Raw genomic sequence first — 14,154 nt, 5'->3', positions numbered from 1 at the left:
TGACCATTGGACAAAAGTTAACCACATTGTTATTATTGTAACCATGACAACAAAGCTCATCTAATGTTGAGGAATTACTTATTTGAACTCAAATCACAATCTTTTCCTAAACCTAATGAAGCCATTTCCATTATTATAGTAACCGTGGCAACCAAGGTGCAGTACGCCTGCTATTTCTCTAGACACCCCTTATGGATCGTATCAGAGGGTGGAAAACAAAATGACCTGTGGTTGTTCAGGTTGGAGGAGATGATGTACACACCTGTGGTGCACATGGATACAGGGTGGGATCAGAATGAAGACAGTACAATTCTTAAAAAGGGGGTGTATTAGAGGCTGGCTGACAAAAAACAAACAAACTCAAACTGTCAGGGCGTCATTAAGTTGAATTCACCTTTCTGGACATGTTGAAAATGTCATCACTGCATAATTAGTCATCACAGTGATTAATACAGTTACCATCTACAGTTATGTAAATACCACCTTAGTGGCATAAATGAAATAAAAGTAGAATTAAAACTGCATCTAGTCGTAGTTGGATTTGACAGTTTTCCATGACAGAATAATTGCTTGGTACTTTTACTAATTGTGGCTCTTTGGCCAAACTTTTTAAAAGGAAGATGACACATAATTGTTGTGGGTGGGAGAGGTCTGGCAGCGAGAGACGGTGGTTATTAGCAGAGAGAGATGTTTTAATTGATCTACGGTTTTTCAAGGAAATGTTTGAACTGTTTCCAGCGTGTCAGGATCCAGCACCTCTGTTGATTTGCGGAAGAAACTGTAGAATAATCATATCTGACAATTTTGATGAGAACATTAGAACAGAGGTTTCTCTGGTTATTTTACAACCATTTCGTGCACAATATTTATTACAGCGTGATTGAAGTTTGACAGAGCGCATGAACACTTCATTTGGAGACTAGAGATGGAGCAGATCTCCTGCAGATAAAGAGAGTCACCAGAGTAAAGGACATCAAGTTAAGGCACTAGCTGCTTTGGTTGTCAGATCTTTATTCTGTCTCACTGGCATTAATAACAGATGTTCTGCCTGCTCCCATCATAAGGTCTCTCTCTGGGCTCCTGCTGGGCCTCTGTGGCCGCTGCCCACCGATCATCTCTCTTGGGCAAACATCTCTCTGGACTTTGTATTACCCCTCAGGCAGATTTCTCTAGGTTTAAAAACTGATGGAAACATTTGGAGTAATGTTAAATATCTTGTTGTTTTTAGACATTTTAATGTGAAAAAATTACATATAGGTGAGTTAGTTGCAAGCTGTGTATTTGTGGTCTTGTTGTGTGTATGACTGTTTAGAGATTGACTGCCCAACCAAGCAGTAGCAGTAGCAGCAGTGCTTAGCTTTCCACCAACCAAATCATGTTGCTAAGTAGCCAGCTGTTGCAGTTGTCTTAGCTAACAAACAGCTGTATGTTAACATTACTTTTTCATTATTATCATCATTTTCAGCTGTTCTGCATCTCAGTGGCTAAAGCAATGGCTCTTTACGTGTTTAGATGAAGTTACTTTTTTATTTTATTGAGCTCTAGTGTGTATGTTACCAGCACTGTGTGTGTAGATGCAGACTAAAGAAATGTTTCTTTAATTTAAAACATGTCCTTTGCTCTAGTTTAACTCTGCCTTTCTCATGTCAGTCTCCCACCAAGATCAAATTCAGCACCAAACTGTCAGAAGATCTGCGAACTGACCAGGCGTACAGCAGTGCTGTCACACTCCTGTCACATTAGACCTTTGTTCAGCCTACTGACAAAAAAAAAAAAAGAAAAGTTTTCTGAAAAAGTAGTAATTAATATTCAGGCTAAAATGCCTGATATTTGATCTGTCTGCAGCCTGATTTGGCCGTTTTGCAAGTGTACACAGTTTAATTCCACTCCAAGCCTCTTCCCTCCACTTAGCTCATAGAACTTACAACAGAGGGAGGATGGCAGTCAGGAGGTGGGAGAACAGATACCTTAAGATCATGTCCACTCACCCTTCTCAATGCCCTGTCTTTGGGGTTAGATCTAGCAGGAGCCCAGGCTTTGCTGGTTTCACAGAGGCTTTTCCCGTGTCATACCAGCTTGGGTCTCATTTTTGTAGTTCTGGTCATAAAGGTGAAAAGTCCATTAGAAACAGTTGTCACAGTTTACAAACCCACTTCTTGCCTCAACCTGGACCTAGTGCACTTACCACAGTTCCGCACAGTAGTGCTCTGAGGTTCGAATGTTACTTTGCCTCCGTGTACCCGGGTCTGGACCTCTTAATGTAGTAAGTGAGTATTTAGAGTTTTTGAGGGTTGGGTGTTTTGCACACATTCCTTCCCAAAAGATGAATCTGTGGAGTACATGAAGCTGATTCCCCTTAACTTACTGTGATAATTGTGTTGATGCTACATGAGTATTATGGTACTTTTGCAACTTACAAAATCTACAGTGTATAGCCTATATTGTGTCATGAAAGCAGGACAAATAAGAAATAACCTTCCAGTCTGTTGACTTGGGCTACACAGCATAGCAATGCTTTACATTAACCTATAATTAAACCCTTTCCAAAACTGTTTAATCAGCACATGAACTTAGAGCCAGACATTTCAATTTGACATTAGAGCTGACCCGAGAGTCTGCAGCTCAGCTGTCTGTGTCTATGCGCTGCTCAAGCTGCTGCTTCGAAGATTCTCCCGATTAAATAACATGTTTGCACGTTAGTTCAAAAATGATTAATCCTACAAGTTACTAATGCCAAAGATGATAAATGTTAGGACCGATTATGGAACAGCTAAATTGTTACTGACACTTTGGTTCTTCTTAAAAACATATATCCTGATATGCTCATCTGATGTGTGTTATTTCTACAGCCAGCAAACACACATCTTTCCAGGTGGGGAAGGCCCAGCAGAGACTTTACTTCCTCTGGAAGTTAAAGCAGGCCCACCTCCCACAACAAGTGCTGGTTAACTTCTACCGAGGCACCATTGAGAGCCTCCTGACCTACTGCTGCACTGTGTGGTTCAGCAGCTGTACAGCGGAGGACCTGCAGCGGGTGGTGAAGCGGGTCACTGGGACCACTACTACCAGCCTTCAGGGACGTCATGCGATAGAAAGCCAGCTGCATTATAAGAAACTCATCCCAACCTGGACACGTCCTGTTTACCCGCCTCCTCTGTGGAAGAAGATACAGGACAATCAAATGCAAAACAAACGGCCCAAAAACAGCTTCTTCCCAAAGGCTGTCACCTCTTTTGACATAGGTAGGGATATGTCCCTACCGTCTATAACCAAATCTACACCTGAGATATCACATGATGTAGGGAATATAGGAGAAGTGAGGGGAAACAGTATCCTGCATAAAGTTTTACTGAATCTTCCATACAGCCATTAAATCAGCAGAGCAGGGAGGCTTAGGGTCTCTCCTCCATGCACCATTATGAAACCACTGTGAGTGGAAGGGTCTCACAGTGCACGGAGGATAGCCCCGGGCAGCCAATACCAAGAACCCCCAGAAGGCTGCCTGTTACGTGATAAATCACAATTAAACCTGAGTCAGACAGATTATAATCCATTATGTATGGTTACACTTATTAACCAAAACAGCTTCTTATGAAATAATGATTATTAACGGGCACTGGGAGAGCAAAGGGGTTATAGTTGCCTGGCAAAACCTTCTGGGGAAAAAAGTCGTCATGATTAATGGAAATGAATGTCAGTCCTGCCTCAGCCCTGTTTATGTTGGCCATTCTGTCCCCTGCCATCCTCCACCTGTCCACCAGGCGTCCTCAGACTTTCCTCCTGTTCCCAGAGCCACCTGCTCACCTGTTACCCATTTCCAAACACTGCACCTCCCCCGCCTACCTACACACCTCCTTCTCATTTCCCTTCCTCGCTCCCCTGTATGTTATTTTCCATATTGTTGCTCCTGTCTCTGTGTGTCTCCCTTCATACCGTTCATCCTGTGGACTTTTGTTCTGGTTACCTCGCCGGTGAGCTGTGTTCTGCTACCTGTTGCTGTAAACCTCTCAGCCTGCTCTTCATCATATGTTCTATTACAGTAACTTTACTGTGTCTGTGCTGCCTGCGCTCTGCCATGACATGAAATATTGTCTATGTTTTTTCTTAAAAAGCACATTGTGGATGAAAGTATACATTTATAAATCATGCAGCGTCTTGTTATTATTGTTGGATTTTTAGGTTTCTCCATACAATGAGTCTGCAGGTTATATGCAAAGGTATGGCTCTTTTATGGTAGTGATTTATAGTAATATTGGCTTGGCAGGTGACTGGCACAGTGACACAGAAACGTCTTGATCAAATAAAAATGAACTTGTTTCGATTGTTTGTATGGTTTGGTTGTGTTATGTTTTTTTTTTTTTTTTTTTCATGTGGCCTGAAAATTGGTATGACGTGAATGAGTGTGTGTGTGTAGGCAATAGGTGTGTGCCAGCACGAGGAGGTGATTGGTGGACAACATTGACTATTAGATGTCCTCTTCAAATGTGAGACACCAAGCAAAATCTACTTCCTGTCCCAACCCGCCACACCGCTGTGTTGGCTCGGAGGTTGCCGCTTGTTGCCTGCATCCAAGTAACCACGTCTAAAACCTTGCTGTATTTGAGAGTTAGTAGGGGAGGACTGGCATTTTCTTTTGATCACCTTTTCTCCTGTTTTTTGTTAGTTAGGGAGGTCAGTTAATGTCAACTGGTAACAAAAAGATTTGTTTGTTATTTTGGCTTTTGTTCACCCTGAAGTTGGAATCTTACCCCCAGTTTATTGGAAAGCACTTTGTGAATAAATACACCAACAGTCTAGTCATCTGTCCCTGTGGCTACTTGGGATTTGGGGGAAAATGGGGTTTTCATGTTGTTTCCTCAGCCACACCTACACGGGACACAACACCTACCTTTTGGAAGCTTTCTGCAACAGAAAGTCCCACAGCCTGATACTGCTGGGTTCAAACACAGTTTCCTGTGCAGTGATGGACTGTCTGACTGCCTGTGCCTCAGCTGAATGTAGTGGCATCACTGTGGTGCCCTGACCTCAGAAGCTGGTTTGATGAGAACAATCTTATCAAAAAACTATATCCCCAACTTTGACAGTAAGACCCCCAGTTGTAATAAACTGGCATTCATTTTTAATTAGGGCAGATTGCCATTAATCTTCTGCTGGTTTGATGTGTCTTGTAGATTCCTTATCTTCCTTAATGTCACTCAAACTAACTGGTTTCTGAATGAATCATCCTTTTGATATTCCTTTGAATTTCTGAGTACAGCTGGCTCATTTTAAATTCCTGCTCCTATTGTCCTCCACAGAAATGAGCTTTTGTCCTTCCTGGGCCACCTTAGTTTTTACTGTCAAACAGTTCCTCAGGGCTGCGCTCTTATTTCTCCATTATTAGATGTGACCTTCTCCTTAACTCCCTCTGCTGTCAAAGGTTGGGTTTCTTTCTTTCTTTCTTTCTTTCTTTCTTTCTTTCTTTCTTTCTTTCTTTCTTTCTTTCTTTCTTTCTTTCTGCAGCACGGTTAAAGTCAAGGTGCTTTACTTGTTGGTCTCATCATATACAGTATTAACATTCCTCTACCAAGATTACAATTTGCCATTTCTCTCTGAATGTCACATTCAGTGTCACCTGTGGAAACAGGAGTATAGCAGTTAACTGTGATAATGAGACAGTTAAGGGTTAGAAAAAGTAATAACCACATGTCTTGTTTGGCCTCTTACCTGTCATTAATAATTTTACATAATTATAGTTTTATAATTTGAAGTTATTATACTGTGTTTTAGAATTTTAATTTGAAACATTTAAATGAAGGGTGCATCATATTGAGGGTCATGACGTTTGTGATTTTTTTTTTCACTGTCATAAATATTACAAAACTGTAGGGTTATATCTCATTTATCCACAGTGAATCAGAGCCATGTCACTGCTTCCACATTAACTTCTCTGTCAAGCATGAGTAGTTTGACCACCATCATCTTAAACAGGTGTAATCTATCTCCTTGCAAATATTCTGGGAACCCCAGTAAATAAGCTGATCCTACTTGAGTTTCTGGGACCATTATGTGCATAAACCATGTGCACGCTCATCTCCGCACTTGGAATGAGACTTATTATTACGAGCCATGACAGCAGGGGTGGTGTTGTTTTCACCTTGTGAGTCTGTCTGTTTGTGTCACCTGCTGTAGCAGGAAGTACATCAGAGGTGGTTTGAACATTTTGGCAGGTGTTTATATGTTTGTCTGTCGTCACCACCACAGTGTCACACCTGTAAAAGTCATGTAATAATGTAGTTTACTATAGCGCCACTACAAATATAATAACAGACTATGTTTTACTGTCTAACCCATGCTGTTAAATGTGAATACAGTTGTCCTGTAAGAAACATGTCTAAATGTGCAAATGTGAAAAAACACATTAAAGATGTGATCTGAGCTAGAAGCAACTGGTCAAATTAGGGAAAGAGGAATGAAGGTGAATTATCTGGAGGGCTGAGGAATGTATAAATTAATTTTTAATGTGAAAACAGGTAAGTGTAACTGCCTGATTGACTCAGCCTGGCTGCACAGTTTCGCTATTTGTTGCTTGGTAACACTGATGCTGAACACCCGGGTTAGTACTGTTTTTTGATACTGAGCAGAGAATGAATAATCAAAATGAAAATAGACCAAAGAAATCAAAACCTGGTATTAAACTCTGGTGTCAAAGTTACGTAGTTGGTAGTAGAACTGTTGTATAAAAGCAATATGACACTTGTGCTCGTATGTGTTAGTAAAGGAGCTCCTCACAGCTGTGATTCAGCTATAAGTAATCACAGCTGCGAGAATATCTTTCATCCAAGAGAGATTCTGAAGAAGGCGGCTCACACCAGATATCCTCACAATATGTCTGAGCTGAAGCAGCTGTGTAGGAAGAATAGTCCATATTTCAGGTCTGACCAGCAGCTACTGGAAGAGCTGGTTTTGGTTGAAGTTATTGGTGCTAAAGGAGGTTAAACCAGTTGTTAAATCCATGGGTTCACTTACTTTTTCCACCAGCACTGTGAATGTTTAATGGCTGTGTTCAATAAAGACATGGATAATTATAATCGTGTGTGTCTTATTTCCATAAGCACACTGTGTTTGTCCACACTTTGACCTAGAAGAACATTTTACAGCCAATTAATGCAAAAAATCAGGTCATTCCCATGCGAAGAGGAGACAAAGACTGTAGCAGTTGACTGACTGGGCATTTAGGCTGATCATTATGCACAAACAGGAATCTCAGTGCTTTGCAGTAGCATACATTTTACTAAAAGCTACATTCACCTCCTCATGGTTGTTTGCCTCCTCCACTCAGACTAGTTTCAGGTTACATCCCTGTTTATCCAGTCGTAGAAAATATGAACCATTTGTGTGAAATTTTATCATAATTGCTCTGTGAAGTCTTTAGTAATGGCTAAAAAGTGTTTTGTGAGGTGACCGCGACCTTTGACCTTTTACCACCAAATTCTAATCAGTTCATCCTTGAGTCATGGTGAATGTTTGTGCCAAACTTGAGGAAGTTCCTTCAAGGTGTTACTGAGATATCACGGTCACAAAGCCAAAACCGTGATTTGGGAGGTCACTGTGACCTTGACCTTTGACCTTTGACCACCAAAATCGAATCAGCTTCCAGTGAGTCCCAGTGAACTTTTGTGCCAAATTTGAAGAAGTTCCATCAAGACATTACAGAGATATTGTGTCCACAACAATGGGACGGACGGATGGGCAACCCAAAAACCTTAAGCCTCCGGCTCTGACTGTCTATAACGTCGATCATTTCAGATTTATTTGTCCAGATTTTGAGATATCTTAAATTTCTTTCTCCAACTTTAAGGCCAGGAACACGCAGGCTGCAGGGGCATTGTGGCTGCGGAACATCCTGGTTTTCATCGACTACGTCGTGTTATTTCCGAGCTTTGACGTCTTGCCTAGTTTTCACACGTCTCAGGCAAAAATAGACAGAGAAAAGCCCTGTTGATGTCATGCTGACAACATAGCAGCAACATCACATAAAACTGACACCTTCCACCACAATTGTTTATGTCTAAGCTGAATCTGAATATGAACATAAATATAGTTTTTGACCATTTTGGCAGCTGCATGTGGAGACAGTGGCATTTTAGTGACATTTTCTGTCAAAAATAAACCAGAAATTAATTTACAAAAGGAATCCAACATTCCAGTAACCTGTAAACTCTATGTTTGAGAGAGAGGGCTTCAGTAGCAGCAACACAGCTGGTGTGAAAACATGCTTTTCTGCAGCAGTTCAGCGATGTTTGCTGCATGATGCAACGCAGGGAATGTGTTCCAAGCATAACACCAATACCAATTGTCTTTCCAGACTTAGTGCCGAGGTGAATGGATAATCTCATTAACATTTTAGTCCTCTTGACCAAAGTGGTGAAGCGACCAATAAGTGAGGAAGAAGAAAAACAAGCCCAAGACCCTGAACCGCGACCTGCAGCCTCGAACACTAGTCACTGCTTTCCCCTCCCATTCAATAATACTATTATCATTCTACTGACCTTTGTCTCGTGATTGATGCAGTGCATTTTATTGTGCTCCTAATTTGAGGGTGTGTCTGCACACACATTTATTGCTTGTTTGTGTGTCTGGTCTGATTGTGGCTGCTTATCAGTGGTCCCTGGCCTGTCCTTGTCCTCTTCTGTCATGACTGTGGCCTGCTGACTGCCAGAATGGGGCAAATTGTGTGTGTGTGTGTGTGTGTGTGTGTGTGTGTGTGTGTGTGTGTCTGTGTAATGAATTAACCTGTGTCCACCAGGCTCCACCCCTTCAGAGTGTTGCCAGTGTTTACTAAAGCAGAGTCCTGTTGAATCGATGCTCTAATTAACAGTCGAGCCTCTGTCCATACTTTTATCTCTTATCTGTCCTGATAAGGAAATGGCTGCCTTATCAACTCACAGCATCCCTGCCTTCTAAAGTTTGGAGAGGATAACCATTGTTGGCAGATAGCCATGGTACTCAAACAGAAATAGAGCTGGTGGTAATGTTACAGCCATATAAGCAGAGGAGAGAAAAAGAGGAGGCAGATCTCTATTCAGGGCAAATCCAGTTTTTTTTTCTGGAGTTCTGGGCTTACTGTTAATGGAGAATGCTGGCAGTCTAACTGGTTAATGCTTCAGACTGCAGCAAATTTAAATTATTCACATGATTATTCTGTATCTCTGTTTAAACTCCACTCCAGATTATAACACAGGCCCTGTTATAAATTTGTAGCACTCAAACAGGGCCAGATTACCTGGCTAAGGGAGCAATAATAAGGTCTGGTCCCCTGTTGACCCTACACCCATTTCCCCAAACTGTTTGCCCTGAGTGCCAGAAACTGACCAGATTTTCTGTGCTGAAATGACTTCCTGTCCATGATTTGCTGTGCTCTTTTATTGTGACAGTGTGTATGTGAGTGGAATACTGAAATTCCAGGTGTCAGACATTAAAACTACATTCTGTCCAGGGCCTTTCTATTAAAAAATAAGTCCTCAAATGTTTCATATTATATAAAGGTAGATGTCTATGTGCTGTTTGATTATAAAGCAGGTCTAGGTTCTATATTAATACTGTGAAAGTATCAAAGCCTCAGTCCACAGAGAAATGCACACAGCCTGTATTCAGAAACTGAGCCTTAAAACAAGCTGTAAGGTCTTCTGTAACTTTGTGATGTCACAATAAAACAGTCACCACCCTCAGCCATTCCCCAAGCCCAGCCCACCTGGACCCACTATCCATCCACTACCATCCAGACTTTAACTGTTATATTTTTAGTCAATCACTCAGAAAACAGTCAGCCAATCAGAAGAGAAGCTCAGAGCGTCCTCTCCGGAGGAGAGCTCCAGAGAGAAGATGTAAAACTAGAGTTAGATGGTTTTTGGTTCTTCAAACCACAAATATTTCTTCTCATGGATCAACACTTCAAATAAAACACAACAGAAGAGTCAAGTATGGGACCTTTAACATACAAGCTGTCGTCTTCCATACAAGAGAAACAATAAACACAAAGTCGCTATTTTGGTAGATAGTATAATGAAACAGCAGCAACATTCAAAAAAAAAACTGAAGAACTGTGGAGACATCTGTGTCTCTTCCCCACCTGCTTTGCAGCTTGTGCAGAGGAAACAGGTCTTTATCATACTATAACTGGCAGCCACAGACATACATCCTTTTACTGTGTGTCTTTGAAAGCTCCTTGACTTAATGCAGTAAATTATGTGCGGAACAAGGCACATACTGTTTGTAAACCAAATGGTGCAGCATCATGAATGGAGCTACTAGAACATTCAAAATTTGGGACCTTTAATGTTGGATAAAAACGGCCACAGCTGCCCTCAGCTCTACCCACTGATTTTCTGAAACAACAGTGTTTTAGTATTTTAATACCACTGAGTAATCCGGCAGGTAAGAGTTGAACTGCTTGGAAAAGAAGTAAAGCAGGTCTTGTGTCAGCTTGATGAAGAACAGCACCTGCTACAATATGGCTTTCACCCACTTGATCAGTGATCCCTGAGATGTAGCAGAGCAGTACAAGAAATGATCCTGACCAAATGTAGTTAGGGTTTGTCTTAAGTATTTTTTTTACAGGAGGTACAGTTGACAAATTCCATCAAAAAGCTGCAGCAGACCAGACCCAGTCAGACCCAGGCGATGGTGCTGCGGAAGTGGGTGTGGATGAGGGGACTAACTTGAAACTTGATTTTGTCTCACTTTCCAAAATTCATAATGGCTGCCCTGGTTTCAGTTTAGCGTGGTCTCAGTTGACGTTGCTTCTTAAAATGAATGGTTTTAAATAAATGGTTTTAAATTCTTCATTGTAGATTTTACAAGTCGTAACTCAAGTTTCATACATATACAACTGAATTTTGACTAGTACATATTTAAAAAGATGATTAACATATGTTTGAACGAAAGTAGTCAGAACTACGTGGAAGACAAAGAAGAAGCCTAATAATCTGACCCACTTGGAGTTCAGTCCCATCAGGTCACAGAGCTTCAAACACAGCAAATTTGATATAATGAATATTAGAGAGGTCGCGAGCACATCATAAGGATCTGTATCAGGCTGATCCAGGTGTGTTTTAAAGGATTCCTATCAGCTCATTACAGCACTCAGCTGTGTTATATCATGTTATGTTTACACACTACTGTACAGAGTCCAGCATGTTTACCTCTTTACGAATTATTTTTAAATGCTGGGCTGGCTAATTACTCCACTGCAGTTCCCTCTATCTCTGTTTAAGAGTGGTCTGCAGCATCATGTTGTGCTGTTGGAAACCTGCTATCAGCTAGAGGCTGCTGTTGCCTTTAATCCTCAGAATACACAGTTGTATGACAGCAGCGAGAGATTTTGGTCTGACATCGGTGTTATCTACCTCCACCACAACAACACCGGACGGAGATTACACCGCTTCACCCAGACATCCTGCCGTTGTGTCTGACCCTCAGTTTACTGACCCGCACGTTTCTGCTGGACCCGCAGGTCTGAGACTGACAGAGACACAGACAGAGGAAGAGAGAGGAGGAGGAAGTGCTGAATTTCATCGACTGTATCCTTTTTATGATTAAATACACAAGATTTACTTCTTCTTCCCATTTGTTCTATGATATTTGTGTTTACAGTCTGTTTACCTTTGCAAGTTATGTGAAAGTGGAGAGCCAATATATGGTGTTGTTGATAAAACAGCATTTGTTGGCAGACGGTACATGAACAGAGGTAGTATACACCCTTTTAAAAGTTTTTTTTATTTATCTCTGAACTTTGTGCCTTACTCAAGGATATTTCAGCATAACCAAGCTGATTGTCTGCCTGCAGGTGTGTCGCGCTTCCTCAGCATCTCAGACACTCATCCTCGTACCAGAGTTACCTCTGCTGGACTTAGCTTAACCGGTTGATGGTAATGAAAAACCGGAGTGACAGTACAGTTAGTGATATGCATTACTGATGGCAGGCTGTTACATTACATAATTTATCATCATATTTTTTGTTTTACTCGATAACTACATCATCAGAATCCTGGATCAAGTGTTTACAGGCCACGGTGTCCTGGTTTCTATTGGAGTACCAATAGAGCTACCATAACCATGTTTCTCAAACACATGACCAGTGGCAATCCTAGACTCTGAGGGGCCCCAGGCTCATCATAGAACCCCACCGCCGCCCCCCATGCCCCAACATGATTATTGGCACGTTACAAGATGATGTCATAAAGATGTCCCCTAAATGTCTCACATGCAGACGGGGGGGCAAAATGTGCCAATATGAGGGGTCATCGGGCAACCCTTTTCCCCCCTTGACGGAGTGCCAAACTTTTGCCCGGTTTGCCCCTCCTGACAGTGCACCTCTGCCCAGGACAAGGGTGTATCCAGGATAAAGCAGTTGCTATCCCATCACATGTCTGCTGTGCAGTTTGGCATTCATGGCTGCATGGCAATTCATCATTTGAGTGTTGATGTATTCCTCCACTTCCCTGACATCAACATACAGTAGACTGGCCAACTTTGGGGGGGGGGGAAACTAGTTTGAGACATCCTAAGCTTGTTCTAGATACATCTCACTATCTTAATAGGTGCTAAAAAAAGTTTGCAGCTTGCACCTCCCAGCCTGTGAATCCAGGCTCATTTTGAAAGATTTGTAGCAGTGCAAGGTCACATTGGCACAGTGTTCCACTTTGCTGACACAATTAAACAATGATAGACAGGCTGAGCTAAAAAAAAAAAAAAAAAAAAAAAACTACTGAGATACATTTCTCTTTCTCTCTCCCATTTCAAATAGGCTGAAATAATTGCAGTTGTTAAAATGGAAAATGGTTTAGAACGCTAAGATATCATCTGTCTTTTTTTCCTGAGAAAAGGAGGCAGTGCAGAGAGATTAACCCTTTCATAAATTCCCATTAGAAGCCACTAATCTGTTCTCTTTGTGCTGGGAGAGGGCTGTGTGCAGACTCAGACTGTGCTTTGATAAGAAGGAGAATGCAGCAGAATGTCAGCGAGTGTAAAGAGGATGAGACACAGGCAGACATGTCAAAAACATAGGCAAATAAACACAAGCTTCTTCTAAGTCAGTCACTGCCTCCCTCAGCTATATGCGTTATGTTCCCTCATGAGGCATGAAAAGGAATATGAGCGTGTGCTGTGTACACTTCCTGTTCCTTCAGCCGGCAGCCAGGCAGGGCTCGGCGCACATGAGCCTCATGGCCGAAGGACCTCCAGCAGTTCCACATAAACACAGCTGAAAACACATAGTGTGGAGAACTACTGAGAAAATCTATTTCATATAGTTAGGCTTTGCTAGAGCATCCTTGGTCGTTATTTTCCTAATGCTTTGAGTACAAAAAATGTTTTTTTTTCCTGTGTGTTGCTAAGCGTTATTTGTATTTTAAGCTGGAGTGGACGCTCATTATTTGGCAGCAAAAGGGAAAAATTACATAATCACCTTTCAGCAAATATTAATCCAAGCGGTCCGAGAGGAAGCTAGATGTCTGCGCCCCCTCTTGGCTGCTTTCAGAAAATATTAGCGTGTAACAGGAGACTCTGGCCAATCACAGGTCTTCTCAGAGAGAGAGAGAGCGTTCCTATGGACACGTGTTGATATCAGTGAAGTGTTTCAGAAACAGAGAGAAATTTGTTGTTCTTCTCCTGGACAGGTAACAGGCTGCCGACTTCATGCTCCTGTCATATCTAAATGTGTTGTAGTGCTTTGTTTGTGTAGGTAGATTTAACATGAAAGCAGTCGATGAGCGGCTGAATGTTGAATGTTGGTAACAGCCATGAGCTTTTAGCTACAGTTAGAAGAGACTATGTTGCTTGTGTGTTGTGTGTGTGTATGAAGCGTGTGGAGAGCTGCAGTAGGGCGGCTGCATTTCTGCCAATAACAAATAAAAACATTTGTGACAAAGTTTTAGCTATGAAATTAGGTTTGCATTTGTCATTGGCCTAACATAGATGTACACTACACACCCATGACACAATTATACCCTCACAGGGTCCACAAACACTAAATGCAGCATAGACATTATCCAGACTGAATTTATTTTGTGTGGCAGTGTCTTCCACCACACCAGTACTCCACCTAAACAACACAGATTATTCAATTACATACACTATTTTGAGATGACTACCCGCGGAATATGATGGGTTATA

This window comes from Seriola aureovittata, chromosome 8, assembly GCF_021018895.1.
Source record: "Seriola aureovittata isolate HTS-2021-v1 ecotype China chromosome 8, ASM2101889v1, whole genome shotgun sequence".
In the NCBI taxonomy this organism is placed as follows: domain Eukaryota; kingdom Metazoa; phylum Chordata; class Actinopteri; order Carangiformes; family Carangidae; genus Seriola; species Seriola aureovittata.
The sequence above is the reverse complement of the archived record's forward strand: the minus strand, read 5'-3'. Positions refer to the sequence as shown.